Genomic DNA, 25,773 nt, shown 5'->3' with positions numbered 1-25,773 from the left:
ATAGTCTGTCATGCCGAAGCCGTCATTTCCCCTACGCATTAAATTTCTTTCTTTCTACGGGATCATGGCTAAATGTTAGACTAAAAAAAACTTGCAAAAATTGTCAATTTTTGTCGTTTTTGTCTTATACGTTCTGATGCAAAGCTTTAGATGCGCCTAACTGAGTTGTTTATGCCATTGCTGTTGTCATGGCCATGGCTACAAAATTGAAGAATTTTCAGATTTTGTATCATCAAAGTAGGCGTATGTTTCAGTTGAAAATTAAAAATCATAATGCCTAGGCACGAGGAGAATAGAAAAGTGCGCGTCGAAACCTATTCATCAAACCCTGTAGTCAGCAACATTTTAACCAAATTACAAGGAAAAATAGTCTGAGTTATCCTAAAATACTTTGTAGAAGTTGTGATATTACCGTGTTCGAAGGGTAATTGTATGATAATTGTCTGTTAATCATTTGAATTTAATAGCTTTCTATTTTGAAGGTGTGTCCTTCAAATTAAAATCGGCATAGATGGAAGCCAAAGATCATTCAAAATACGTTTAAATATGGATGAAAGTTCTGGTGAATTAACTAAAAAATTACTATATCGTTTCGAATATCTGGACAAATCTTCAGCTTCAATCCCTGGAAGCCGTTGTTACCTGTATGATACAATGCATTTAAATGTATAAGCACATTATCGTAATCTAACCTTATTGCAATTGATCTCAAAATTATAAACATTTTGGCTGGCGTTATAACAAATAATAGTACGTATCCATGTGCATATTGCACATCAAGAAAATCTGACTTGGGAATTAGCAAGGGAGTTTCACGCACAATTGGTTCAATAAGAAGAAATGCTGAGCTATGGATTAATGGAAAACAGGAAAAACGCTAGGATAAATCTGATCATTTTTACTGTAATCTGGTTAAACTAAAAAGTTGCTGACTTCTGGGTTTGATGAATGGGTATCGGCTGTTTTGCTTTTTTAAAACACAGAACTCACACTTAGGGTTGAGAACTACTTCGGCCTAATCGCCTATTTTGGGCCTATCGAGCAGAAAACTTCAAATAAATCCTTGATTTCAGAGTTAACAAGTCAATTATGCGTTTGGTACGATACTTTAGTTAATAAGCTACGGAACGAAGTCAATGAGAACGCGTGATATGAAGGTTCGCACCCATTATTCCCAAAAACAAAAGAAGCGCTCCGACCGAATCAATTTTTATCTTCATCCGATAGGCCGAAGTGAATTTATTGGTGTTTCAATGGCGTTGCAATGCATTAGGCCGAGTTTAGAATCTGTAGGCCGAGTTTGGCGTCAAGAAGCAGTGTTAGACTTTTGACAATATCTCAACGATTGGTTTCTCTTTATCAAATCTTATGGTACGTATGGAAAGGTAAATAAATTTGGAAGCCATCAGTAACAATAACATTCCGTTTGCTGCTAGAAAACGCTACATTAAGAACGACTAAGTGCGGGTAGTGCTTAGTAGGCTGGAAATAGGGTAGTTAACCCACTACACTCGTAACAAAGCATTATAATTTTTTTTAAATTTTGAATTGAAATATACGCCTAAAATATACTATGATGATACAAAACTTGAAAAAAACTGCAATTGTGTAGCCATGATAACAACAATGGCAAAAAGAACAGTTAGACACACCTAAGACCTTGCATCTGAATTTAAAAGCCCAAAAAATAAATTTATATTTTTTCAATTTTTTTAGTCAAACTCTCATCTTTGTTACATTCAAAGTGTTTTTATGTTACTTCATACGCGAAGTTTGTGATTTTCAGAATTGGTTGGAAATGCTATTTAACATGAAGCTTTAGTGTGATAATTCATTAGCTAAAGAATGGTCTTTAGGACATTCATAGTCAAAGTCATTACATGACTTTGTACTGAATTAATGGCTCTTCGCTCATTTTCAACTTCTATTCAATTTTTCACACTGCCGTACTCTAACGGAACTCTCTACCCGAGCAAAATACAGCATTAAAATGACAGCAAATTGAAATCAAGTTTTGATCAAACTGAAATCCTAATTTGATTTCAGTTTATGCAATTGAAAAAAAATATTTTTGCTCTTCAAAAATATGTTGTTGTGGGTTTGTTTTCATTGCCTTACTTGTTTTGTTATCAACAGGAAAAAAATGTATCAAATTGAGTTTTCAGTTTGCTCTCACTAATAGCAGAATAGTTTTTAAAATTAAAACAATGGAAAAATTAAATTTTCTCTGAGTAAATATTTTAAATCACACAGATTTTGAAACTAGAGATCCCAAACTATGGTCCAACGGAATAACATTTTAGGTACATTGACTTTTTATTAAAGACACTTTTAACATAGCGTATCCCTTTCTTTATATCCCCCTCATGTTTATTATTTTAATGCCAAAAATAATAAAACAACGACTCAGACAAAGATATGTATCGTGATTGGCTCAATCCTATATGATATGCTTGATCTGTTATTTTCGATTTGATCGAATATTAATAAATGTCTACTGCTGCATGAACAGCTCGTATCATCAACGGTTGATTGATCCTTACCATTCACCACCCACACTCCATCGCAAGCGGCATGTGCTCCAACCTCCTGAACCACAAACAGTGGGAAGGTGGTAGAATTGTTATGATCACTTCTCTCCAAAGTTAGCCAATGAAAGGCGTTCTCTTCTCTCTCTCGGCCTCTCAATGCACTTCGTGGTGGAAAGAATTGACAACATGCACTGAACCGCTTAGACCAGCAGCACCTTACCAGTCGCAGTCAGTGAGCTGAGCACGATCCAGTTCTCTCTCTCTCTCTCTCAGTACAACATCCTTCTCATGGCTTGCTGCCATTCCTTTGAGCGCCGCTATCTCGATTGATTCTCTCCTCCATCATTGCCACCCGCCAATTATTCCATGTTTCATGCTGCCTCGCTGGTCGCTGTGTGTAGGGATCTCCTTATAGGCATCTACTGCGTGGCGGGAGAATAATGTTCAGTCCATGCCAACCCCCATCAGTGGAACGGAAAGGAAAAAAGAACTTGCACTGGAGAGCGTCACTATTAGCGAATCAGTTCATTCCTGACTTCCGAACGGTTTGGGCGCACTTTCGGCTTCGAGAGCGGTTGCAGCTCTGGGATAAATAAGAGATCCTCTGGTGTTGGTGTTGAAATCTCTTGTTTTATTTTTTCCAATTGAAGATCTTCGCGTGTAGCATCAATTGATTGATAACTTAATGCAAGTTGACACGGTTTGAAGCCCGCTAAAGATTGAAAGATAATCATAATTTCCTACAGTGAGCATACAAGTGAAATGGTAACACAAGCGATCAAAGGTTAAGTGAAACTGTGAATGTTAAAGCTGAGAAGAAAAGCAAACAAGTTTACTGGCTAAGCCCTTCTGTTCAAGCCGTGATATCCCCGGAGAGTGGCTGTCTGCACATAACTGGGGAGTGAACCTCTTGAGTGCCCAGCACACTGATTATCGCTTAATTTAACGATCTGCTGAAAGAACCATACGAGTAAAGTGGGCATCGCAACCCGTAGCGCAATGTGCAGAATTCGATTAAAAACAAAATAACAAAAATATATATATTCGCGAGGAAAAGAAATAGACGAAACCGGCTCAGTGCCGGGCGAAGAAGAAACGAAGATTGGTAGCCCAAAGAGAGAAAGATGTTAGGCAGACTTCTTCGCGTTTGCGGTTGGAAGCAAGATATCAATATGCCAAATTGTGCGATTCATCAAAATCAGTTCAAGTGCCGATCGTGTAAATAAACAGAATGCAGAACGGTGTGGTGCAGTCGTGATTCTATTTCATCGGAGAGCTGATTGATTGGAAAAATATCCTGGACCATATCACCGGTCGGTGGCGTACGATTGCAAATAAATATTCGACGGAAGTTTCCGTCTGCAAATCTCCTCTTGATGGTATCAACGTGAAGAGTGAAATTGGAGACACAGATCGGTTGCTGAATGTAGCTGGTTTGGATCCCTATCAAGTTTCGATATTTCTAGGTATATTTTGTTTTTTTTTTTTTATTTGATATATATTACGCAAAGGAAAGTGGTTGGGAAATGCTTTCAAGCATTCCATAAATTATGTATTTGCTCAGTGATGCTCAATCTCTCGTTGATTGCGATAGGAATTGAAATTGTACGCAATCAGATTATATTAAACAAGCTGAATCTAAAGCAGAAAATTCAACGGGGAATAGTTCCATAGAGGTAACTCTAAGACCAGAAGGTCCCGAAGAAACGAGCTCAACTTTTTGGCTCAGCTCTGGTACTATCTTCGGTCCCACCCCTCGAACCATAGGAAAATCCACTAACCCCTCATTTTATCTGTCAAACTTTCATAGCGAATCAAAACAAACATAGTGTAGTACTGGAATTTATACTAGAATGGGGTACGTTTGTCGATTTGCTTGGAACTAATAGGCTAGTCAAGTAGGGAGCAAATTTAAAATCGTTAGTTTTATATTGATTGTTGATAGTTCGGAGTTTAAAGTGGTATATATAGGCAGATCATCACTGTTGTATACTGAAGTAATACAATTAAAGATAGATATAGGGTGTGCTCTACCTTATTGAAACACAATAATACACAATAGTAGGTTAAAGTTTAAAAGATCTATAACTTAGCATGGATGCATGCATGATGTGGCATGCACATAGCCACATAAAGTGCTGCAAATTCTCGCCATAGACGGCGATATTTACAAAACAGCTTTGGTCGCTCCTTCGAGCTGAAAGTCATCTTCAAGAGAATTCATGTCAATTGTCAGTGACAATTCTTTCAGTGACGAACATGTGCAGTTTTTGTTATTAGCTAAATTTAAATAAAATAAAATGAATTATGAAAATCAATTTTATGGAGCCGTTAAAGTAAACAAGCATGTCCTTAACTTCCTGGATAACAATAATGTGACCCAGAATGTTCGAAATTACACTTTTTGCTACCAGGTGAATCTTTGTCTCAATGAGATTTTGATGAAGGTTTCTTTGAGAATCATTTCTTCCAGCGACGATGTCAAAAACTATTTTGTGAATATCGCGTGAAGTATTTCAATGACAATGACAAATCTCAGCATTGGCCACATACTGTCTTCAGCAAAAACATGTAGTTTTACTTTGGTTTACATTTGTTTAGAACATTATTTGCATGAAACATTATTATATCAAAAGTTAATAATTAAAAACTAATGTTAAAGGGGTAACCAATGAAAACGGTCCATATCTCAAAACTTAGAGTTAGAAATTTCTTACTTTCAACAAAGTTTCATATTGTGAGTAGTTCATTATCTTTGCCCAGTAATCAATCTTTGTATCTCTTCAGGGGCAAAAGTTAGGTACTGCATTTTTTCATGGTAGACCATGATAAATTTTTGAAATCATCAAATTGTAGGCAATACTTATGTGAACAGTTCCACGGAAGGCACTTTTTGGATTAGTTCAAACACAAATCAATTCAGGTCAAGATTTGTGGTATTTTCCATTAAAACATTGTAAATTTATCCGGACTAATTTATTGTAAGGGCGTATGTAAAAAAGGGTTTTATTTCTTCATAAAAAAAATCTTAACTTCAAAACGGTCTAATTAATCAAAATGACGCCAGAGAAAATGTTTTAGGTAATAGAATGATGTTTAAGTAAAAAATATACACTGACAGCTAAATCACTGCTAAACTACGTTTAAAAATGTAATTGCTAATTTTCTCAAAGACCTCTTCGATTTTTTATTTTATTTTGACGTAGGACTACGTCTGTGTTTTCTATATGGGGGTACACTTTGTGAAAACCGAAAATGGAACATGAAACAAAATTGTGAAAGATTTTCAACGTTAATAGCTCAGCTGCCCCTGGTCCAATTTCAATAATTTTATCACCAATCGATCAATGAGCAATGCTTTCGACTGTTGATTTTCAACAAAAAACTATTGAAAAAGTGGTAAATGTCCAGCATTGTCCAAAAACGTCGAATTAACTAATAAATCAACCAATTACGTACATGCTTATGCTGCTTTCCCAACACAGTCATCAGATAATCATTTCTAGGCGAAACATGTCGATGTAGCATTACGACGAGGCTCGGTAGCTCAGTGGTTACCGTTTCTGCTTACTGAGCAGAAGGTCGGGGTTCAATACCAGACCCGTCCCAGCATCGTAAGGTGTTGCATGATAACTTACAGGGTATTTCCCAGACCGTCGTCAGGCTCGTCGTGATAATGCGTATCTCCGGCCTGATCTACGAGGAAACCCGAGGTGTGCTGAAGGTGTGCTGGAAAACGTCATTCGTGACGCTGTTACCTACTCTGAAGACGCAAAGCGGAAGACCGTGTACCGTGTACCGCAATGTACGTAGTGTACGCTCTGAAGCGTCAGGGACGAGGTTAATATTCGTTCATTTTCCCTAACTGAAACGGCCCTTTTCAGGGCCAATAACTAATTTCAAAAGAGATGGTTTAGGAGTTCTACTAAACTTGGCATGAATGAAATTCCTGGAACCAGCAAAATTGAACCATCAAGCTTCTAATCCTGAAGCAACTGGACCGACTCTCTGAGTGCCCATTTCTCGTAGCAAAGTTCGCTGCCTTTCCAACCACCGGGTCAACCCGTGTCCAGCAGTAGCCGTAAAAAGAAGTATTTATGGTGATCATATCATATGGTTGACACAAAACTGCAGGACTGCCTACTCTTTGCAGCATACAGCATAAATATTTTCGTTTTTTTGACAAAACTCAGGTAATCATTATAGATTCTGACGCAGTAGGTCTCTTTTCTTCATTCGCGTTGTTTTCAAAGATATGACGTTTAGATACCTGAGACCTGAGATTTGTCAATGATGTACATATTTACACGTAATGCATTGAAGACTTACATTGAGAAGATAGAAATTCAAATTAACTCTTATGCCAGAAAATATTTGTGACCCTGAAAAGGGCCGTTTGATTTGTCAGATGAGTTCTGATTTATTATATAAGACCACGTAGTCCTACGTCACCATTGCGTACAACCCCATAGGGCTGTCCCTTGTAGTTTTTTTTTTAGAAGAAAGCTGCAGTTATGTCCTCATATTTAGCACTCGGTGTTGGATGGTAAAATGCTTAAAAGAATTTTTTACTATTTTTTTTTGTTTATATCAAATTGTATAACATACTTAAATTTTCTTTTCTTAGTAAAACAACAGCACAAATAAAAAAAAATGCGCCTAATTTTTATGATAAGGACATGATCCCAAGTGTTTTATTGCAAAAGATTGCCCTTTTTCAGTGATAGTGAAATAGAACTCTACACAGAAAACAGTTATCGTATTTTTTCGTATTATTCGTCATGTATTTTTCATGATATCACATTATGCAGCAAAACAATCATCCTCAGACACAGAGACTATCAAAATCACACGTTCTATTTTAGACGTTGCTGAAAAGAAGCAGATTGATGTTGTACAATATATCCAAGATGAATTACACACCAACTTGACCAGTCGTTGAAAGCACCCTGTCAGAGTTCCAAATACAGTAATACTCCGATTTTGTCAGCCCCTCCTCGCATCAGACTTTTATCTTTCAATAAGTTCACATAACCGTAAGTCCAAATCTTTCTCATTAATCTTCAAGGTGCATGTTTAAGGTATACTTTGGTGCAATAAGACCAATAAAAAAGCGAATGGGTTTCGTAGAACATTAGAAAATATTTTCAAAAGGGGGGCTGACAAAATCGGGTCATTACTGTAGCACTAATTTGGTGTATTTGTATACTTGTTTTCCCAAAAAAAAATGTTGAAAAGGTCTACCCGAGCAAAATCGGATATCAAAATACTATCGAAATGGTGTCAAATTATGTTTTTGAAATCATGTTGATAACATATTTTGATTTTCTATTTTTAAATTTCGGTTTAATACATATTTTGATATTATTTTGTTTTTTTCTAAAAAATATCATTAAAATCAAAATTTGATATTTTATAAAAAGAGCATCCACATGTATCACTTAAATCTATTATTTTTCTTACGAGTTAATCAGGATGCTTGCTGTTTTCTTAATGAACATCACAAAGACAATTATGATTTTTACAGTTATATTTTACAACATTTATTGATATTAATGAAAATTGAATTTACAAATCGATATAACTAATAGATATCGATAGAACTGATTGAAATATAGGTTTGTTTATATTTTGAATAGATGAAAACTTATTGATATCATTTTTTGATTTTGAATCTTAATATCAACCAATAGATTTCAAAACATTCAGATTACTGAATTTTATGTCATGATATATCCTACCATAGTTATAATAACATATTTATTACTTATTTTGTTTATTATAAAAGAAATTACTAATATCGAAACGCATACATGGACATATATAGTTTTCATTTTGTTTTCATTCTCTGCTCGGGTAAAGACTGTTAATTTTAATTTTTGTCGTCCGGGTGAAAAATCATACAGAAGACGCTTTCAAGATTATTTCTCAATGATGTTAGACTTTTGAACAATGTGATTAGAATTGGCTCAATTCGGATTAAAGGGTTAGTTTGCAAGCTACCTAGAAAATTTAACAAATGTTTTATGACTGCCAATAATCATATAACTGAATTCTCATGTGATTCGGTTTGGTCTGTATCAGATTCTAGCAACTTCTCAGTGACTACCCGTAACACGTCTGGGTGTGGCCGATGTGGTTCTGGGTGCTCAACTCGACCACTTGTAATTGAATCCTTATTTTATTTTATGTGACTTTTGCTTTATGTATGATTCTGGCATCTTCCCTGAAATGGAGTCGAACGAGCCGTAGGCTGAAAGCCTCCTTAATAAGGAAATCTATTTTTTTTTTCTAAGAAAGACATTTGTATTGATCTCAATCGTCATTTATCTCAAGGCGCCATTTTTTTTTAAATGCAGCAAAAATGTGTTTCATACAAAGTTAGATCCATTCTTATTGGAGATACTCAATTCAATTTCTTTTCCGCTAATTTGGCTGGACTACTCATTTTTTACTGGAAAGTATTCCTACAAATACGTATACAATCATAAGAATGATCCATAAGCCCTTTAGGCATATAGAGCTAATATTAGGCTTATGAGCCAACAAATAGCTGATAATATACAGCCAAAATGTAATCTCTCCATTTTTGCGGTGGGTAGTACGCTGATGTTTTAAATGTAATTAGCTGAATTGGTTGAAGGACAACAGAGAAATAGCATAAATGGAGGGAATACATTCCCGAGCAAAGTAAAATATCAAATTGATAACAAGTTCTATTACCCGGTTATCACTTTTTGATAACTGAATATTATTATTATGGTTGAATTAACAGCCAACATAACAAAAATGGTAACAAAAAATTGCTCGTTGGATTTCACAAAAATAACTAATTTTGTTATCATTGATAATATCTTGATAATAAATTCTGTAAGCCATACAAATTTATTCCATACATTTCAAATCATGTTATAATTTTGACATCAATGCCTTACGCTGATAACTGAAATATGATTAGGGATTAAAAGCACTATTTTTTATTGTTTCAATGCGAATAATATTTAAAGTTTTGAACTAACCTTTCATCGTTAATAAATATATAGTGAATTTTTCATAATAACAACTGATAACAAAATTGATCAAGGCTGATAACTAAATAAGTTATGCGATAACAACTGAAAACAAAATGATATCTGGGATAACAAGACTTGTTATCTAGATGATATCGGGTTGTTATTCTACTTAAAGTAGAATAACGTTGCTCGGGTTACCCGAGCAAAGTAGAATAACAACCCGATATCATCTAGATAACAAGTCTTGTTATCCCAGATATCATTTTGTTTTCAGTTGTTATCGCATAACTTATTTAGTTATCAGCCTTGATCAATTTTGTTATCAGTTGTTATCATGAAAAATTCACTATATATTTATTAACGATGAAAGGTTAGTTCAAAACTTTAAATATTATTCGCATTGAAACAATAAAAAATAGTGCTTTTAATCCCTAATCATATTTCAGTTATCAGCGTAAGGCATTGATATCAAAATTATAACATGATTTGAAATGTATGGAATAAATTTGTATGGCTTACAGAATTTATTATCAAGATATTATCAATGATAACAAAATTAGTTATTTTTGTGAAATCCAACGAGCAATTTTTTGTTACCATTTTTGTTATGTTGGCTGTTAATTCAACCATAATGATAACATATTCAGTTATCAAAAAGTGATAACCGGGTAATAGAACTTGTTATCAATTTGATATTTTACTTTGCTCGGGTATACCGAGTTCTCGACTTCCCACTGCATGTATCATTGTGCTTGCCACAAAATATACAAATTCATGCATTGGTGTTGGCATCGGAAGTTCTCAACCAATAACTGTGGTAGTGCATCTAGAACCCTAAGTTGAGAGCCGACAAAACGCTCGCTACAGCAGCGTAAACAGCCTAGAAGAAGAAGAAGAAGCATAGTTTATCCAGGGAAGTAGGGTTGTCGAAGTTTCCCGCCGAGACCATCACAAAACCGCTTTTCATAGGAGGTTGCAAAGAATTTTTATCATTACACTGAAGCAGTGGTTTTCCCGAGTCTCAATCTACCTGTGCACCAACTCCACAGAAAAAAAACTGAATTTTAATTATCGCGTAAAATCTCCCCTCGTTTAATTTTGAGCTACAGTTGGCATAAATAACGTTTATAAGCTTACATACAATATCGCTAATTAAATCGTTTTTGCGCTTAAAGTTACACGAAATATCATGTAAATTTACGCCAAATTAAGCGTTAATTTTATGTGCGATCTTGCAGAAATTTTCATGAATTTTCCAAACGGTGTCTCAAAACATAAACAATTATTAAAATATTGCTTGCAATGGATAGATATCGAGTAAACTAGAAGATTAAGTGCCGGCGCCGGTGGTGTAGTGGTAAGCGTGACTGCTTTCTAACACCCCGATGGGTCTGGGTTCAATCCCAGCCGAGGTCGGTGGGATTTTTCTGAGGCATAAAAATCTCTGGTCACGTCTTCCTTCGGAAGGGAAGTAAAGCCGTTGGTCCCGGCCCATGTGTATGTGTGTTAAATGGGTGCGATATCCTACGCAGGTGTGAAAGCTGCCTTCCTGCACATTCGATTGCCGTCAATGGATGGCAATCGATGTCCGTCGGTGATTGGCACCAGATTGCGGAACAGAGACCGACGTTAAATAAAGGAAAAGAAGATTAAGTGTATTTTTCAACCGATTCGAGCATGAATATAGCATTAAATCTGGTTTTGAAAGTTGGCGCACAGATAAAAAGTGAGGTTACGGGACGCCACTGTACTGTAGTCTTTTTTACACGGTTTTTCTACGACGAATTTTCAAATAATGCGGTTGAAGAGCCAAATCTAAGTGTTTTTTTTTCTAAGGGAAAGGACTTAGTCAAAAAAACTACAAGGGACAGCCCTATGGGGTTCTACGCAATGGTGACGCAGGACTACGGGGTCTTATATAATAAATCTTATTTGTCAACTGCAGCAGGAGTTGTGATTTGTGTAGGAATAGGAATTTGCGCGGGGTTCTCTCTGTTTAAAATCTTTAGCATGACGCGCTTGACATAGATGGCAAACAGAAACTCACGAAGATCTACTGATTCCGATCAATAGCGGTGCTTCCTTAAATGGATGCTCATGCGGGCTGCAGCCCGCTGCTTGTAGGTAGCCTTTCGTTGTGTACTGGAGAACACCACCACTCACACGGCGGTGATTGAATAAACACCGTTTGGTGAGACCGGATGGAATCCATCTTTGAAATCTGTGTTAGGGAATTTGCTTTTCGCAGGCTATCAGTGATAATTTTAATCACCAAAGCAACAGTTGCACATTCGTGCAATTTTCAATAATGACATTTAAAAAAATGATAAAGTGTTAAATTTAACAGATGTGTAGGAATATATCTGATCAATTGGTGATAAAATGATTGAAATGGGTCCAGGGGTAGCTGAGTTATTAAAGTTCAAAATCTTTCATATTTTGTTAAATGTTCCATTTTCGGTTTTCACAAAGTGTACCCCCATATAGAAATCACAGACGTAGTCATACGTAAAAAAAAACAAATGTCAGCACTTGAGCGAACATCTTTAGCGAGCCATATCGAAGCTTACTATCTTCGGTAAAGTTGATTCATGAAGTCAATACCTTGGTGACCAATAGAGTTGAAATTTTCGTTACGAAGATTTCTGAAAAAAAAAAACATATTTTACGACGATTTTTATAGTAACGCTGTTTTTTACAACGATTTTTAAAATAACGTGGTTTTTTACGATACGTTTTGAAATAACGCGGATTGTTTTGCTTGGTACCTATATCCTTCCAGTATAAAAATGACTTGATGTTGTTTTACTACTTGAGAAATATCACTTATCCCGTATTTATAAAATTAATTCTCACATTCTCGCCCTTTTCTTCAAACGTGATGTAATTCAAAAATGCTCCTTTATTGATTGCTTTATAAGAAGACTGTGAAAAATATGCATTTTCCTATTTAAGTATGAGATTTTTTGATCATCATTGAAGTTTCGTAACGCGATACGATAATTTTGTATCCATTGCATCTTTTTGAAGATTGGTCTAATTAAGGAAACCAACATATGCCAAGAAAGGTCTTATAGAGTACTATAAGCATCTGCAATATAACTTTCCTAAAAAATGTAATAATCTCACAATCACAGAAAAAGTAATAACGAGACCATTATAATACGACTGTTTTTTAATTGCTTTAAATTAAGGTTAGCTAATTTGTACAATTAATGCAACTAGTACATGAAACAGTAATTAAATAAGTTTCTTTTCCATGTATAACAAAACCTACAAATACATGAAAAAAATGCGGCTTCGCATGTTCATAATAAAAGTGTGGAGAGAATTTCACATGTTCAGGATGCATTGATGGAATGTCCTAATATTTTTCAATGCATTTTTAATTAAAATAAGTGTTATTCTTGTAAATCGATTCCAACTTTATAACATTCTTTAATGCTTGAGCCACTATATTCAATTTGAACTTTTGATCACTTGGTGTAGCAGTGCGTGAATTGTGTCTGTGTCATATATCTGATTTGCAGAGAAAATTAGTCTCATAAGTGCTCGTTGCAAGGCAGACTATATTGCGTAATATCCCAAGTATTACGTTTTATGGTTCTGTTTTACTTTTATGAGAATTCCGTAGACCATGATTTAGGCTTGTAGAATGCTATAACACCTATATATAGCTTGAATTGTTACATGGGATCATCTATAATTTGAACATGGTACACATTTTGAAAGATTAGTCCTGGATCTTTAAGAGTTTTAGTTAGTCTGGGAAAATTGAGTATATATATAACTATATATTTTAATATAAATAAATATAATTTTAATAAAACCTTCCAACCACGGTAGTCTGCCATACATCACTCATTTGGCAATCCAATCGAGGATAGTGAAAATCTGCCAACATGAAGCAATATCTGGAACGCATTCTGTCATTGTATATTTCACCTATAGTGATCGTGAGCAAAGACTACATCTATCCATGAAAACAGAGAAACGAGTTTCCAGCCCAACTTAGTGTGCAATGCAACAGTAATGTGAAAGTAGAAACGACTCCGCCGAGTGTTTGTGTATCTATTTGAGTCCAAGTGCAGTGTATATTTTTCCGACAATTTCTAAACATTGAAAAAGAAAAATCTATTCAGATTAAAAGTTCCGACCTGCGGCCAGTAACAAACTGTGGACCTGTAACACTCTACGCGCAAAGCAGCAACCATCAGACGTTCGGCTCGGCACAAAGGAGAAGCGGAAAGGGGGAAAAATTCATTAGGCAACACCGACAACTCCGAAAAGGTTTGTGTTAATTAATGGTATTTAAATTTTCCCAACTATCTCTAACGTGTTGTCTATATGGGGAAACAGATAAGCATACATGTACCTATATAGAGGTATAAGTACCCAGCACCCAGATTCCAGAGTCGACGCAAGATAGATAGAAACATTTCTTCTCGGCACAGATCCATCCGTCGGTCGGATCCTTTCGACAATGCAATGCAATAAATAGCTTATGGGAAGGGGGTGAGGTTAGGAACAGTTCAACGGTCTTTTGGGCCTCCTAAGTCTAAGCTATCTTCGGCCAAGTGGTGGCGCGGTGTACATCCATCTATCGGTACATTTCAAACTCGATAAACAATTATTTACATTGACATTATTTCCAGCGTAATGCACGTTTCGTGTACTTCTCCAAATGTTTTGTTTATCTTTCTCGGACTTCTCTAATAGTGTCTTTGAGTATGTTCGTGGATGTAGGTACTTGAAAATGTTTATGCTGATGATTCGCCTGGGAGTCACGAGGAATTCAGATCTATGTGATGAATGTGAAGAACTTTGACTGTCATATGAATACCGAGAACAATAATACATGTAATATAATACAAGCAGCTGAATTACGGGCAAAAATTTCTTCGAAGAGAAAGAAATTTCTACATATTTGGTATATGTTGAAATTTCTTTCTCTACGGGTAAATTTATGCCCGGAATTCAGCTACAGGTCTCAAGATTCTTACGAAACATGATAGAAATGGCGCTGACCAATGTATTTCATGCTGGTTTTTGTAGAACTATTTCGCATTTATTAATGTAATAGTCATATAAACCCATCTTTCAGTGACATGCAGCGTTGCCAGCATTCCAGATTGTATTTTGCCAGATGCACAGACGGAGTACGCTAATTTCCAGATATTTTAAATATGTTCCAGGTATTCCCAGATTTTTCAAACAACTTGTTTTGTAAATATCACTGCTATTAATTTACCCTCTCAACTAATAAAAAAAAGCATAAACGGTAACTTGAATGATTAAGGACTTGATGGCTGACTTCCAGTACCACTTCTTATTTCCTATAGAACAAATCTCAGACAATATTATGAAATTGTTCATGACATTTCTACCCTATGTTTGCTTCACTACAGCAATCTTGAAATATCAATTTTATTTCCGATATTGCGCTTTTAGTGTTTGGAAATGATCAACACATCAATCAGAAATAAATTTTCTACAGCATTTCGCCTTAAAATGTTTTCTTGGTGAAAAAGCGCCATAACTTTCGATATCATAAAAAGAGGCTACTCGAGTAATTGTAGAAATTTTACTTTAATTTTATTTACCTAAACTCTACTCGAATTATATGCTTTAAAGAAAATGAACGTAGCCGCTATGAGGTATGTAAGAGCGTTTAAATTTTTCTGTTGTTCCAACTACAGTATAAATTGAGGATAAGCTCGAAGATGGCAACTAATTTTCCCAATCTCAGAATATACTAAACTTGCAAGTAAAATCCTAAAAGACAAGCATTCTTGAGAAAATAAAAATAGAATTTTGAGTTGTAGTAATAAAACTGTACTTGAACTTTTTCCATCCAGACCCAGGAAAAAATTCTAAATATCGGACTCAGGTTCTTTGAAGATTACAGACCATGAAAGATATTTAAGATTTCGATTTTGATAGATTTCAATAATCTTGTGCTAAAATTTTTTATTTATTTTGAATTTTGGGTTATTTTGTTAATATTATATTCATATATTTTTAGATCCTGAAGATGGAAATTCAGTGATAATTCCAATCAATGTCTTATTATAAATATTCTATGGTAATTCTGAACATCATTTTTAAGGAATTTTGAGTAGAACCCCTTGTAAAGTCTATGGAGAAACTAACGTTAATTTTGAGTTCCATTGCAACAAGGCTCCGAAGGATTCTGTGAAGTAACTGAAGGGAGTTCTAAATAATCGCTCATACGAAATACAAAGAATTTTTAGGAGCAGAAAAACCTGCTAAGAACTCAATGGGAATTCTGGCGAATGTTTCGAAGACATTCTGAAAAAAATTCCAAAGATATTTTGAGGATCATTTTAAGCTAATTTTAATAGGAAAACTTCAAATAAATTTCTGAGAGAATTTCAAAACCTGCCTAGTGTAACTAGGAAATGTTGAAGGAAAGTAATTAATATAATAAATAATTCTAGCGACACTGCAAAACTGTTTTGAGGTGATTTCTAAGACATAACAGAGAAGAATACTTAGGTGATTCTTGAGCGTGAACCAAGGTTATTCTTGCACAGCAATTTATAAAATAACCAACATTTTGGATGGCTCGAGTGACACTTGCCTTTGATAAAAAAAAAAAACACGTTTACTGAGGATTCATACTTCTAAAAAAATCATCTATCAATGAAACAGTCATCGGTCGTGCAACTATGTTATGTCAATCTAATTGAAACTTTTGTTGACTCTGTTGTCTTGTGAATTTTAACTATAACGGCCTCTTTTCTGATTTGTATCTCTCAATCTATGAAATCTACACGAAAACTATGTTTGAACGAACATTTCTAGAACGGTATAAGGGACATTATGCCGTTGATACCTAATTTTGTTTTCATTTTGCTGTACATTTGCTCTTCAGAAATATGTTGTTGCGGGTTTGTTTTCATGGCCTTAGCATAACATCAAATTGAATACTTGTGTTGCTATCAACAGGAAAAATGGATATCAAATTAAGTTTTTAGTTTGCTCTCACTGATAGCAGAAATAGTTTTCAGTGTGATGTCACAGGAAGATTTGTTTGCTCTCAAATGTGATATTTCAACCGTTAAAACGACCAAAACGACATCAACCTGAGTAATCATTATCAGCGAAATCACAACATCAAATTTAGATTTCAATTTGATCTCAAACTTTGCTTAACTTACAGTATCCATGGAAGAACAAGAGTAACACGTCTTTCGCAATCAGTGTATGGCTGTCAACTGTAAACATTCAATCACGTAAACATGTATTTCACTTCACGCAAACGAGCAACTTATAAGCAATGTCTTCTGTACACAATATTTGCAACATTGCATGAAATGTCTCAGAACTTTACATGATTTATAATGTAAACTTATATGATATGTGGCACTCCATTTATATGCATCATATTGAACAGAAATTTACACTATTTTTTCGAACTTCCACCACCAGGACCGTGAATCCTTTTAGCACAGACAAACAGACGTAACTCTTTGAATAAAATTATCTTCAAACCATAGCACCGCCAAACATAGGACTGCAGTAACGACATCTCGTTACTCGACAATTCTCGCGGAAAACAAGCTTGCTCGCTGATTCGCAAACAATATTGCATGCAAGAAAATCCGAATATATAGAAACGTCAAAGTGATCCGATGCCAGCGCTGCGGCGAGTAGTTCGTGGAAACGATAACATTCAACCCAATCGTTAAATGCACAAACGATGATCCAGAATGAAGAGTTACGTCTGTTTGTCTGTGCTTATAGGGCTTAAATCGAATGTTGGGCCTACTAAGCACAACCCACCGTTTTCTTCTATTTTTCGAGCGATTTTTTTTCACAGAATGGATTGTTTTCACTTAATATGACTTCTACATTTATCTACCTTTCCGTTCATACCGTAAGATTTGATCAAATTTAACAGATTGTTGAAATATCGTTAAAAATATAACACTGCTTCTTGACCCAAACTCGACCTACGGATTCTTAATAAGGCCTAATGCATTGAAACTCCGTTGATTTCACTTCGGCTTATCGTATGATAAAAATGGGCTCGGTCACATTCATATCACGCGTTCTTATTGACTTGGTTCGGTAGCTTTTGAAAATAGTATCGTATCAAACGCATAATTGACTCATTGGTTTATTTGATGTTTTCTGCTCGATAGCCACAAAATAGGCGCGTGGGCCGAAGTAGTTCTCTGCTTTAAATATTATGCTTAGAACCAATTAACTCCCATCACAAGTAACCTAGAAGCGCGCTAATAGCCCATTAAGAGATGTAAGGGCTTCCGAACTTTATATCATTTATATATCAACCTTATCTCAAAACGTGATTGGTGACTTGATGTATGCTGTAAAGACTCAATCATATCGGTTGCATATTTGTTGAATATGAATAACATTTTCCATTTCCCTCCCCATGGACATGGAGGTTGACGGTACTGAAGCAAAGGGTTATGTTTAATTTCTTTACATTTGCAACGATGATGATTTCCTATAGTGACACATATCACCTTCTTAATGCTTCAGTATACCTCAAACGATTAATTCTTGGTTGTTAATAGAACTTCCTTGATGAAATCGGCTGCTTCATGCAGACTGAGAAATTCTGATTATAGTATCAGATTTGTTCTGTATACAGAGGAACTGGGAGGGCTTATTAGAAACTTCTCACCAATAAAGTAATGATCTTCTAGTAAATTTTGCATATCATTTTATTAAAATTTTATTTTATTTTAGCATATTATTTTTGTTACAGCCAATTGGCATTAGTATACGATACAAAAGATTTAATATTACTTGCTCGTTTTTGCGTAAAATAATCAATATTTATTTTACTTGTAATTACCTATGAAAGTTTTTTTCAAGTTTTTTTTTTGTGATCTGAAAATTTACCCAGTTTGGTTAGAAGTTTCGAAGCTAACGCATGTCCACAGGCCTAATAGAAAGGTAGGCAGGCTTCCACTCACTTGCTATAGATGAGTGATTTTCGGAGTTTTGAATTCGTTAGATGTTGTAATGGAGATTTGTGCTGTTGGATGCTGGAGAAGATTGGAGGGCGGGTGTTTGACGCATAGAGCCTGTCAATTTCGCTTTCAGAGTGTCGCAGTCAGCGGTTTTATGATTCGTGAGCGCTTACGATTCGTAGAATCGTTGATTGTGACTGCAAGTGGATTTTACGGGTTTTGTGTGTCGGACGCTTGCTTTTTGGCCTCTTCTTGTATCTAACATGTGCAGAGTATCATTATAACGTCTAATGGTTTTGAGATTCCTGGTGGCGTGAAATATATTTGTGAGAATATCTTTTTGTGATTTTAGCAGTCACGTTTTGTTTGTAGTTTATATTTTATTTATTTCATTTAATTATCGTAAATATTAGTTATTCAATAATAGATAGTTCATGCATATATTCGTACTTTGACGCGAAGCGCTGTGGATTATAAGATGCTCGATGACCCTCGAGGGATCGATTTTGCTTACTGAGCAGAAAATCATGGATTGAACCCCAAGCTCTTCCACAGCACAATAAATCGTCCACCATTTGTATATTTGATATTGAACATTAACCTCGGAAACTATTTGCATATCAAGCGAAAACGTAGTCCAGTATTGTCGCGAAGCGTTATGGTTCTGAGATGCTCGATGACCCTGGAGGGATCGTTTTTGCTTACTGAGCAGAAAATCAATCCCAAGCTCTCCGTCATGACTCTTAAAATTCATTATCACTAAACAAAATTAATATGTTCTTTCGATAGCCGGCTATCGAGAGATTAAATAAACAACAAATAAACAATACATACTTTTGGTTGCATCGCCAACTTGAGGTGAATCCTAACCGAATACCCTACCCAACCCTCCAACTCCGTAGCACTTATGAGGGTGTCGCTAAGTCGGTGGCCTCTCGTTAAGTAAGTACTACATCAACATTTCCTTCCCTATCCCTAGTTATGGTAAAGATGGGCGTGGCCGGGAATAGCGACAGTCATGCTTCTGTTACTCTTGTTTAGATTGGAACCAATGTTTACTCCTCAGCATTATTCCTGAAAGTAGTCTAACTGAGAATTTCAGAAGAGACGTGAGTGTCGCTAGTATCCAATCTACGAAGTATATCATAACAACGCTAACGCTAACGCTAATATGAATAACATTTTCCATTTATGATAAATTTTGTCAATTACCGGTTTCCTAAATTTCACAATACCGAACCGGTTTCCAAAAATATACCCGGTAATAATAACCTTAGTTCAATCCCTGGCTCCTTCGTAAGTCTCAACATCATCGTATTATCGTTTTGTTTACGTGTGGCAAGCATAATGCTACTCTGTGTCCAGGTTTTTTTTTTTTTATTCTTTATTTAAGAGATTTTTAGCCTTAGGCTAGTTCATCTCTCTCAGTGTCCAGGGAAGTCGAGACAATTTCTAAACCGAAAGATTTTCTAGACCGGACCGGGAATTGAATCCAAAAAAATTAGTTCGCAGTCGATTAAAACGGCTCTGGCTCACTGCGAAAAGCCATCATACACAGCGTTTCCTTTCGCACGACACCATCAAGCCTCGTCATCGATTATGAGTTCATATTCATTAGCATCAGTTTCGAATTCCCTTCATTATGATTATGATATCATCATCATCTCATTACCTCCCGACACTGAAACAATCTCAAATCTCATCCCTCCAACGATCCCCTTCCAGCCTTCAAGGGCTAGGTACCACAACATATAATTTTTCACGCTTCGTCGCACAGCATTTAATTATGATATGCGCATTCACGTTAGCCCCCCGATAGATAATGATGAGTCTCGGCTCCTGTGTGAGCTCAGCTGGGAATGGCTCCAATCTCGACAAGCTGCTCAACGTGTGCTTCAGCTCTAGTGAGGCTGTGATATTGTCGGCTGTCGGCAAGAAGAGTGCGTATCGCCGCCCTGCATACGTGATGCCTATACATGACTTTTTATGCTGTAAAAATATTAATTACCGCATTTATTTACAGTAAATTAAACCACAAAATTATGCACCGCTGGCTAGCTGGCTGACTGGTCGGGTTGGATAGGTACCAACCGACCGATGCGGTTTTGCTAACATGGCACGAACAAATTGAGATTGTGTTTTAATGATGGGTACCAAAGCGGAATGTGTAAAACAAAGCCGCTAAGCGGGATTTCTTCTTGGAATAGTAACATACATATAGGTACCGCTTAGCGTCCAACAAACTTGTGAACAACTTTATTGCATCCTTCTTGAAGAAAATACCGCCTGACACTTAATTCCTAATCTATTTTTCCTCACCTTATTAGGATTTCCTCAAATTCGTGTTTTCTCCTAAGAAAAAAAATAATCAAATGCAATTCCCAGTTCAAGCAAACTTCACTAATCACCACCAATTAGAGAAAACGGACACCAATTGTACCGAATTTTCATACAAAATAAAATTTGTATGGACCGTGGAAATTAGGGTGGTTCATTTTGAAAAAGAGTATCTTCAATCATCAAGACCACTCTCCAGTTTGATTCACAACCCCAAAATAATAAGTGTGCAACAATGGTTTGAAATGTGTATGGAGATTATGGCTTATACCCATGGTAAATTTTTGAATTGCACAACTATCGCTATATCTTTGGTTCAAGTGGTTAGAATGCTGTCAAAATTTTGCTATGACAATGATTAACAAGGCTGTCGTTGTTGGGATATAATTGGTGTTGTCAGGGATCTACATTTTAGAAGCTCTAAAAGGAACTTGCATTTTTTTTTTATTTCATGCAACGCGTTTAATGCATCATTTCTATAACGCTAGCTAGTCTATCGCGCTCAAACGAAAATGAAATGTAGCACGCTGTGTGTGGATTGTCTCGTCTTTGCATTGCTCACCCCTTTCAATGAAAGTAACGTTGATTTTCGAGTTGAAACGAAGTCTCATTTTAACTGTCTTTAAATTTGTTTAATATGCGTTATGACAAGTTTTCGTTACTTTTTTAGCTAAATATGTGGATGGAAGATAAATTAAACTTATTATGCAGTTCTTAATGACGAATCGGAAAAAGTCGACCTGCCCTGATTTTTATGAAACTTTGCATAATTGTTTGCGTTTGTAAAGCGCAATGATTCACATTTGTTTTTTGCTAAAGTTCGATCATTTTGAATCTCTTAAACTTTCAAAATGGCATATTTGAAATTTTTCAAAAAAATTTAGCATGGAAACGGCACTTTTGATCAATATGACGTAATTTTAGAATATTGCAATGAAGAAGCGAATATTTCAGTTATTGAATACTTTTATAAAGATGGGAATGGTTACTTCATTGAGTATTGAATTAAAAACAATTATTAAGAAATGGAACTCCTGCGAAAAAAAAATATTCTGTGAAAATAAATTTCGGGAAATGTATTATTCCTGAACAGCCCAAGGCTGAAAGTGTCTCTAATAAAGCAAAAACAAATGTATCATTCTGTCCACTGTTTTTCCGGGAAACTTCATATTCTGGGAAATATCACTTTTTCACGGTTTTATGCCAAACGACCATTATGTCATACAACTGTTATGCCAAACGACTATTAATTCCCGTTCTTTAAGGAAAAAAATCGAAATCTCAAGTACAAAAAATCATTCCAAATTTGTTTCAAGATTCTAGAATAACGAAAAATGTTCAAGATTTACTTGAATATTTTATTTTTTTATATTTTGGTTTTTAGGATTTCTTTTCAATGATCTCGGATATCATGGATTAAGCTAAATTTTTAAAGTTCTCAAGTTAGACTTGAATTGCAGATCCTGGATTTGTTTAAAACCTCTAAAATAAATAATAAAAATATTCTGAATTCTATCCAAATTTTCAGAATTCTGGGTCCAAGTCAAATATGTATGAAATCATTTTTTTAGATAATCGCTTTTAAAGAGCCGAGAGCGTCCCAAGACGGCCTAAACGCCGCTTCTAACAATGGCCTGTAGAAACTTTTTCTTGTGCGCGGATCGAAATACCTTTGCAAAACAATGTAGTAGACACTTATACCTTTCAAAAAATGGAATAACAAAAAATCTATTTTTTTTTTTAAATTTTGAATGATAATCTCCCCTTAATCGCCGGGTGAAATTTTACATTGAGATTACAGCTTCACAGGCTTAGTAATGCATTTTTTGAATACACCCGATTCTTTAGTACGGATTTTTTTTTTTTAATTTTCATGTTTTGGGCAGCACCTAAAAACTTTTTATGGAGACCATATTTTTCTTTGAGGGGATTCAGATCTTTTGAAGCAGTTTTATTCAACTTCGATGTCAACGTTTTTTTTTTCATACTTCAAGGCAAACATTTAAACAAAGTACTTATTTGGTTATACTATCAACATACCGCACAGGGCCCTAATGATAAAAATAATTTAGCCTAAATTACACAAATCGTTCAAAATCATTCACAAACTTCAAGACCAACAATTGAAAATGCCTCATTTTATAAACAAATATAGGTTTCGGTTCGCGAGAAAATGGCCTTACAACCATTTTCTCGCGAACCGAATCCTATATTCGCAAACCTAAAACACACATGTAATGGTCTTAGCCTGTCTGAAAAGACAAATCCAAAGAAAAAAAACCTAAAACACAATCGGGTAGAGGAGAATTTCCCCTACCAGTTCATTTTGTTGGTTGGCGTTGACGAAATTGCCTTACAAGGTTTGTTTACAAAATGGAGTTCAATTGTTCGTCTTGACTTATTCTTCAACGCTTCACGGGAAAAACAGAAATCAAAAATACAGAATACTCTATTAAAAACTCGCAGAATGCCATGAATTCCACAGTTTGCACTGTGCAACGGAAGGGCAATCTTATTAATGAGTTCGACAGTGAGCATGTATAAGGGCGTAAACGCGATGATCGATTCTCTTCGTCGATTTTCTCTTTTGTTAATAACTAGCTAGAACTAACATTTCTCGGTGCGTTTGCTGTTGATAGCCAATACAACCTGTTACAACTCTGCATTGAACAAATTCTAGAAAATTGTTTCGCTTAGCTGTAGCAATACAAAGAGAAAATCGATGAAGAGAATCGATCATCGCGTATACGCCCTTATGCATGCTCACTGTCCTTTATTTAAGGTCCCCAGGCCAACAGGCTTATTGGTTATAGTGAAATGTGCACATGTTTAGTGGTGTTCGTATTTCATTGCAATGTTTATCTTTTTTCACGAAATAGCTGTTGGCAGTGCCGTAAATCTCACTGTTCGCAGTATGGAATGTTATGGTAGAGTGACGTCAACCGGTCAGCACTCGTGTTTATTTCAGTTACCGTGGGGACTTAATTTGTGATTAACCCCGGTCCCTTTCAAATTGTATCATTATTTATGTAAGGTCCTTATATTTCAAATGACGTTTCACATTCATCTAGTGATGGCCGCTGTTTATTCGAATAATCGATTAATCGATTAACGAACCGAAAATTAAAATCGACAGTGAGCATTCATAAGGGCGTATACGCGTTGATCGATTCTCTTAATCGATTTTCTCTTTTGTTAATAACTCGCTAGATTTAACGTTTGTCGGTGCGTTTGCTGTTGCTTTTGATAGCCAATGCAACCTGTTACAACTCTACATTGAATAAATTCAACAAAATTTTTTCGCTTAGCTGTAGCAATGCAAAGAGAAAATCGATGAAGAGAATCGATCATCGCGTATAGGCCCTTATGCATGCTCACTGTCGAAATATTTGTAATCGGTTATATCATGCCGATATAGGCTCTTTTCACGCACCATCAAAGTAGAGTGCGCTAGCCGATTTTGAGAGGAAATGTCATCCAATCCATTTGTTTACATCATAATGACGATTTTAAAAACTCAAAATAATGTACATTTTATTGCACAACTTGCAAATTTCCATCGGGAGTGGTCTTATTTTTTGATTATCTACAGATCTGAACTGATTTAGAGCTGAAATAACCACACATTAAAAATCCGGAAGATCATAACCGATGGTACAACTATATAAATCTTAATTTTTCTCATCAAAAATATATGGAAGCACCAGCCGGATCACTGCAAACCCGATACAGAAAACAACATATTCCACGTGGATGATGATTTCAAGCACCTGCGGTGGATAAATTAATCAGGAAAGGTGAAAATATTGTCCTCTTCCTATGCTTCACAGTGAAAATTCATCACTCTTTTGAGAGTTCCCCTATTCACCGCCAGAGGTTGAAACAATCGCTTACTTTCTATTGGATTCGCCTATTGGCAAATCAAAGTTGGCACTCGTGGAGAATAAAAGAACTATGATAGTAATGATGGTTTCAAAATTTTCCACGGGTAAGTAAACGAGTGCAATGCTTTTATTTTGCAAATGGAGCATTTTATTTAAATCTGGTTGCTGCTACAGTTGTAGAAAAGCTGAAATATATGTCCACACCCAAAAATCAGAAAAGAAATTTATTTTTTCTATTTTATATGTCTATTAAGTAGTCCTTAAGTTTTCTACTACATAGCGTAGCACTAACCAGATTTAAATCAAATGCTCCATTAGAAAAATAAAAGCATTTTAAGATTGCACTCGTATACCTCACCGTGTAAAATTTTGAAACCATCATCACTCTCATAGTTCTTCTATTATCCACGAGTGCCAGCTTTGATTAGCCAATAGGCCTTTTTAATAGAAACTAAACGATCGATTCAACCTCTGGTGGTGAATAGGAGAACGTCAAAAAGAGTGTTGTGAGCATAATTTTTTGCCTTGAGACATAGGAAGCGGAACACTTTTTTACTTTTCCTGATCAATTGATTCATCTGAGATGCTGCAAAACTTAATCTACAGTTGAAAAATTTAATTCTGTAACGTTTTTGAAACGATCCTGCTGGTGTTCAGGAATATTTTTGTTGAGAAAAATGGATAGTTAGAAAAGTGCCTTAGTGGTTATGATCTTCCGGATTTCTTGTGTGTGAATAGTTAAGGTGCAAATCATTTCAGATTTGTGGAAAATCGTACAATAAGACAATTACCGATGGAAATTGGCAAGATTTTGAATGAAAAATGCTGTTATTTGCGTTAAGGAAAATACTTATTCTGATGTAAACAAACGGTTTGGTTGACGTTTCTTCTCGAACTCGCGTGGCGCACTCTACGTTAGTGGTGCATTAAAAAGGCGTATTGGCAAATCAAAGCTGGCACTCGTGGAGAATAGATGAACTATGAAAGTGATGATGGTTTCAAAATTTTACACGGTGAGGTATACGAATTGAATCTT

The 25,773-nt window shown here is 35.5% G+C and overlaps 1 protein-coding gene across 5 annotated transcripts in view; it reads left to right on the top strand.

Annotated features, from left to right (window-relative positions):
* The first annotated feature begins 3,048 nt into the window (after window positions 1-3,048).
* The window catches only part of LOC135701761 (protein Wnt-1-like), a 91,435-nt gene continuing 68,710 nt past the window's right edge, over window positions 3,049-25,773 (top strand). The window contains exons 1-3 of one of the 5 annotated variants that reach the window (XM_065222689.1): window positions 3,049-3,888; window positions 3,938-3,997; window positions 13,496-13,834. The gene's annotated coding sequence lies outside the window, so the exon portion shown is untranslated. The remainder of the gene's footprint in view (window positions 3,889-3,937; window positions 3,998-13,495; window positions 13,835-25,773) is intronic. The other 4 variants (XM_065222690.1, XM_065222691.1, XM_065222693.1 and 1 more) reach the window with 4 other exon arrangements.

This window comes from Ochlerotatus camptorhynchus, unplaced genomic scaffold (genome assembly GCF_037179485.1).
Source record: "Ochlerotatus camptorhynchus isolate MF236.1 unplaced genomic scaffold, CSIRO-AGI_Acam_v1.1 ptg000176l, whole genome shotgun sequence".
Lineage (NCBI taxonomy): Eukaryota > Metazoa > Arthropoda > Insecta > Diptera > Culicidae > Ochlerotatus > Ochlerotatus camptorhynchus.
The sequence above is the reverse complement of the archived record's forward strand: the minus strand, read 5'-3'. Positions and strand labels throughout refer to the sequence as shown.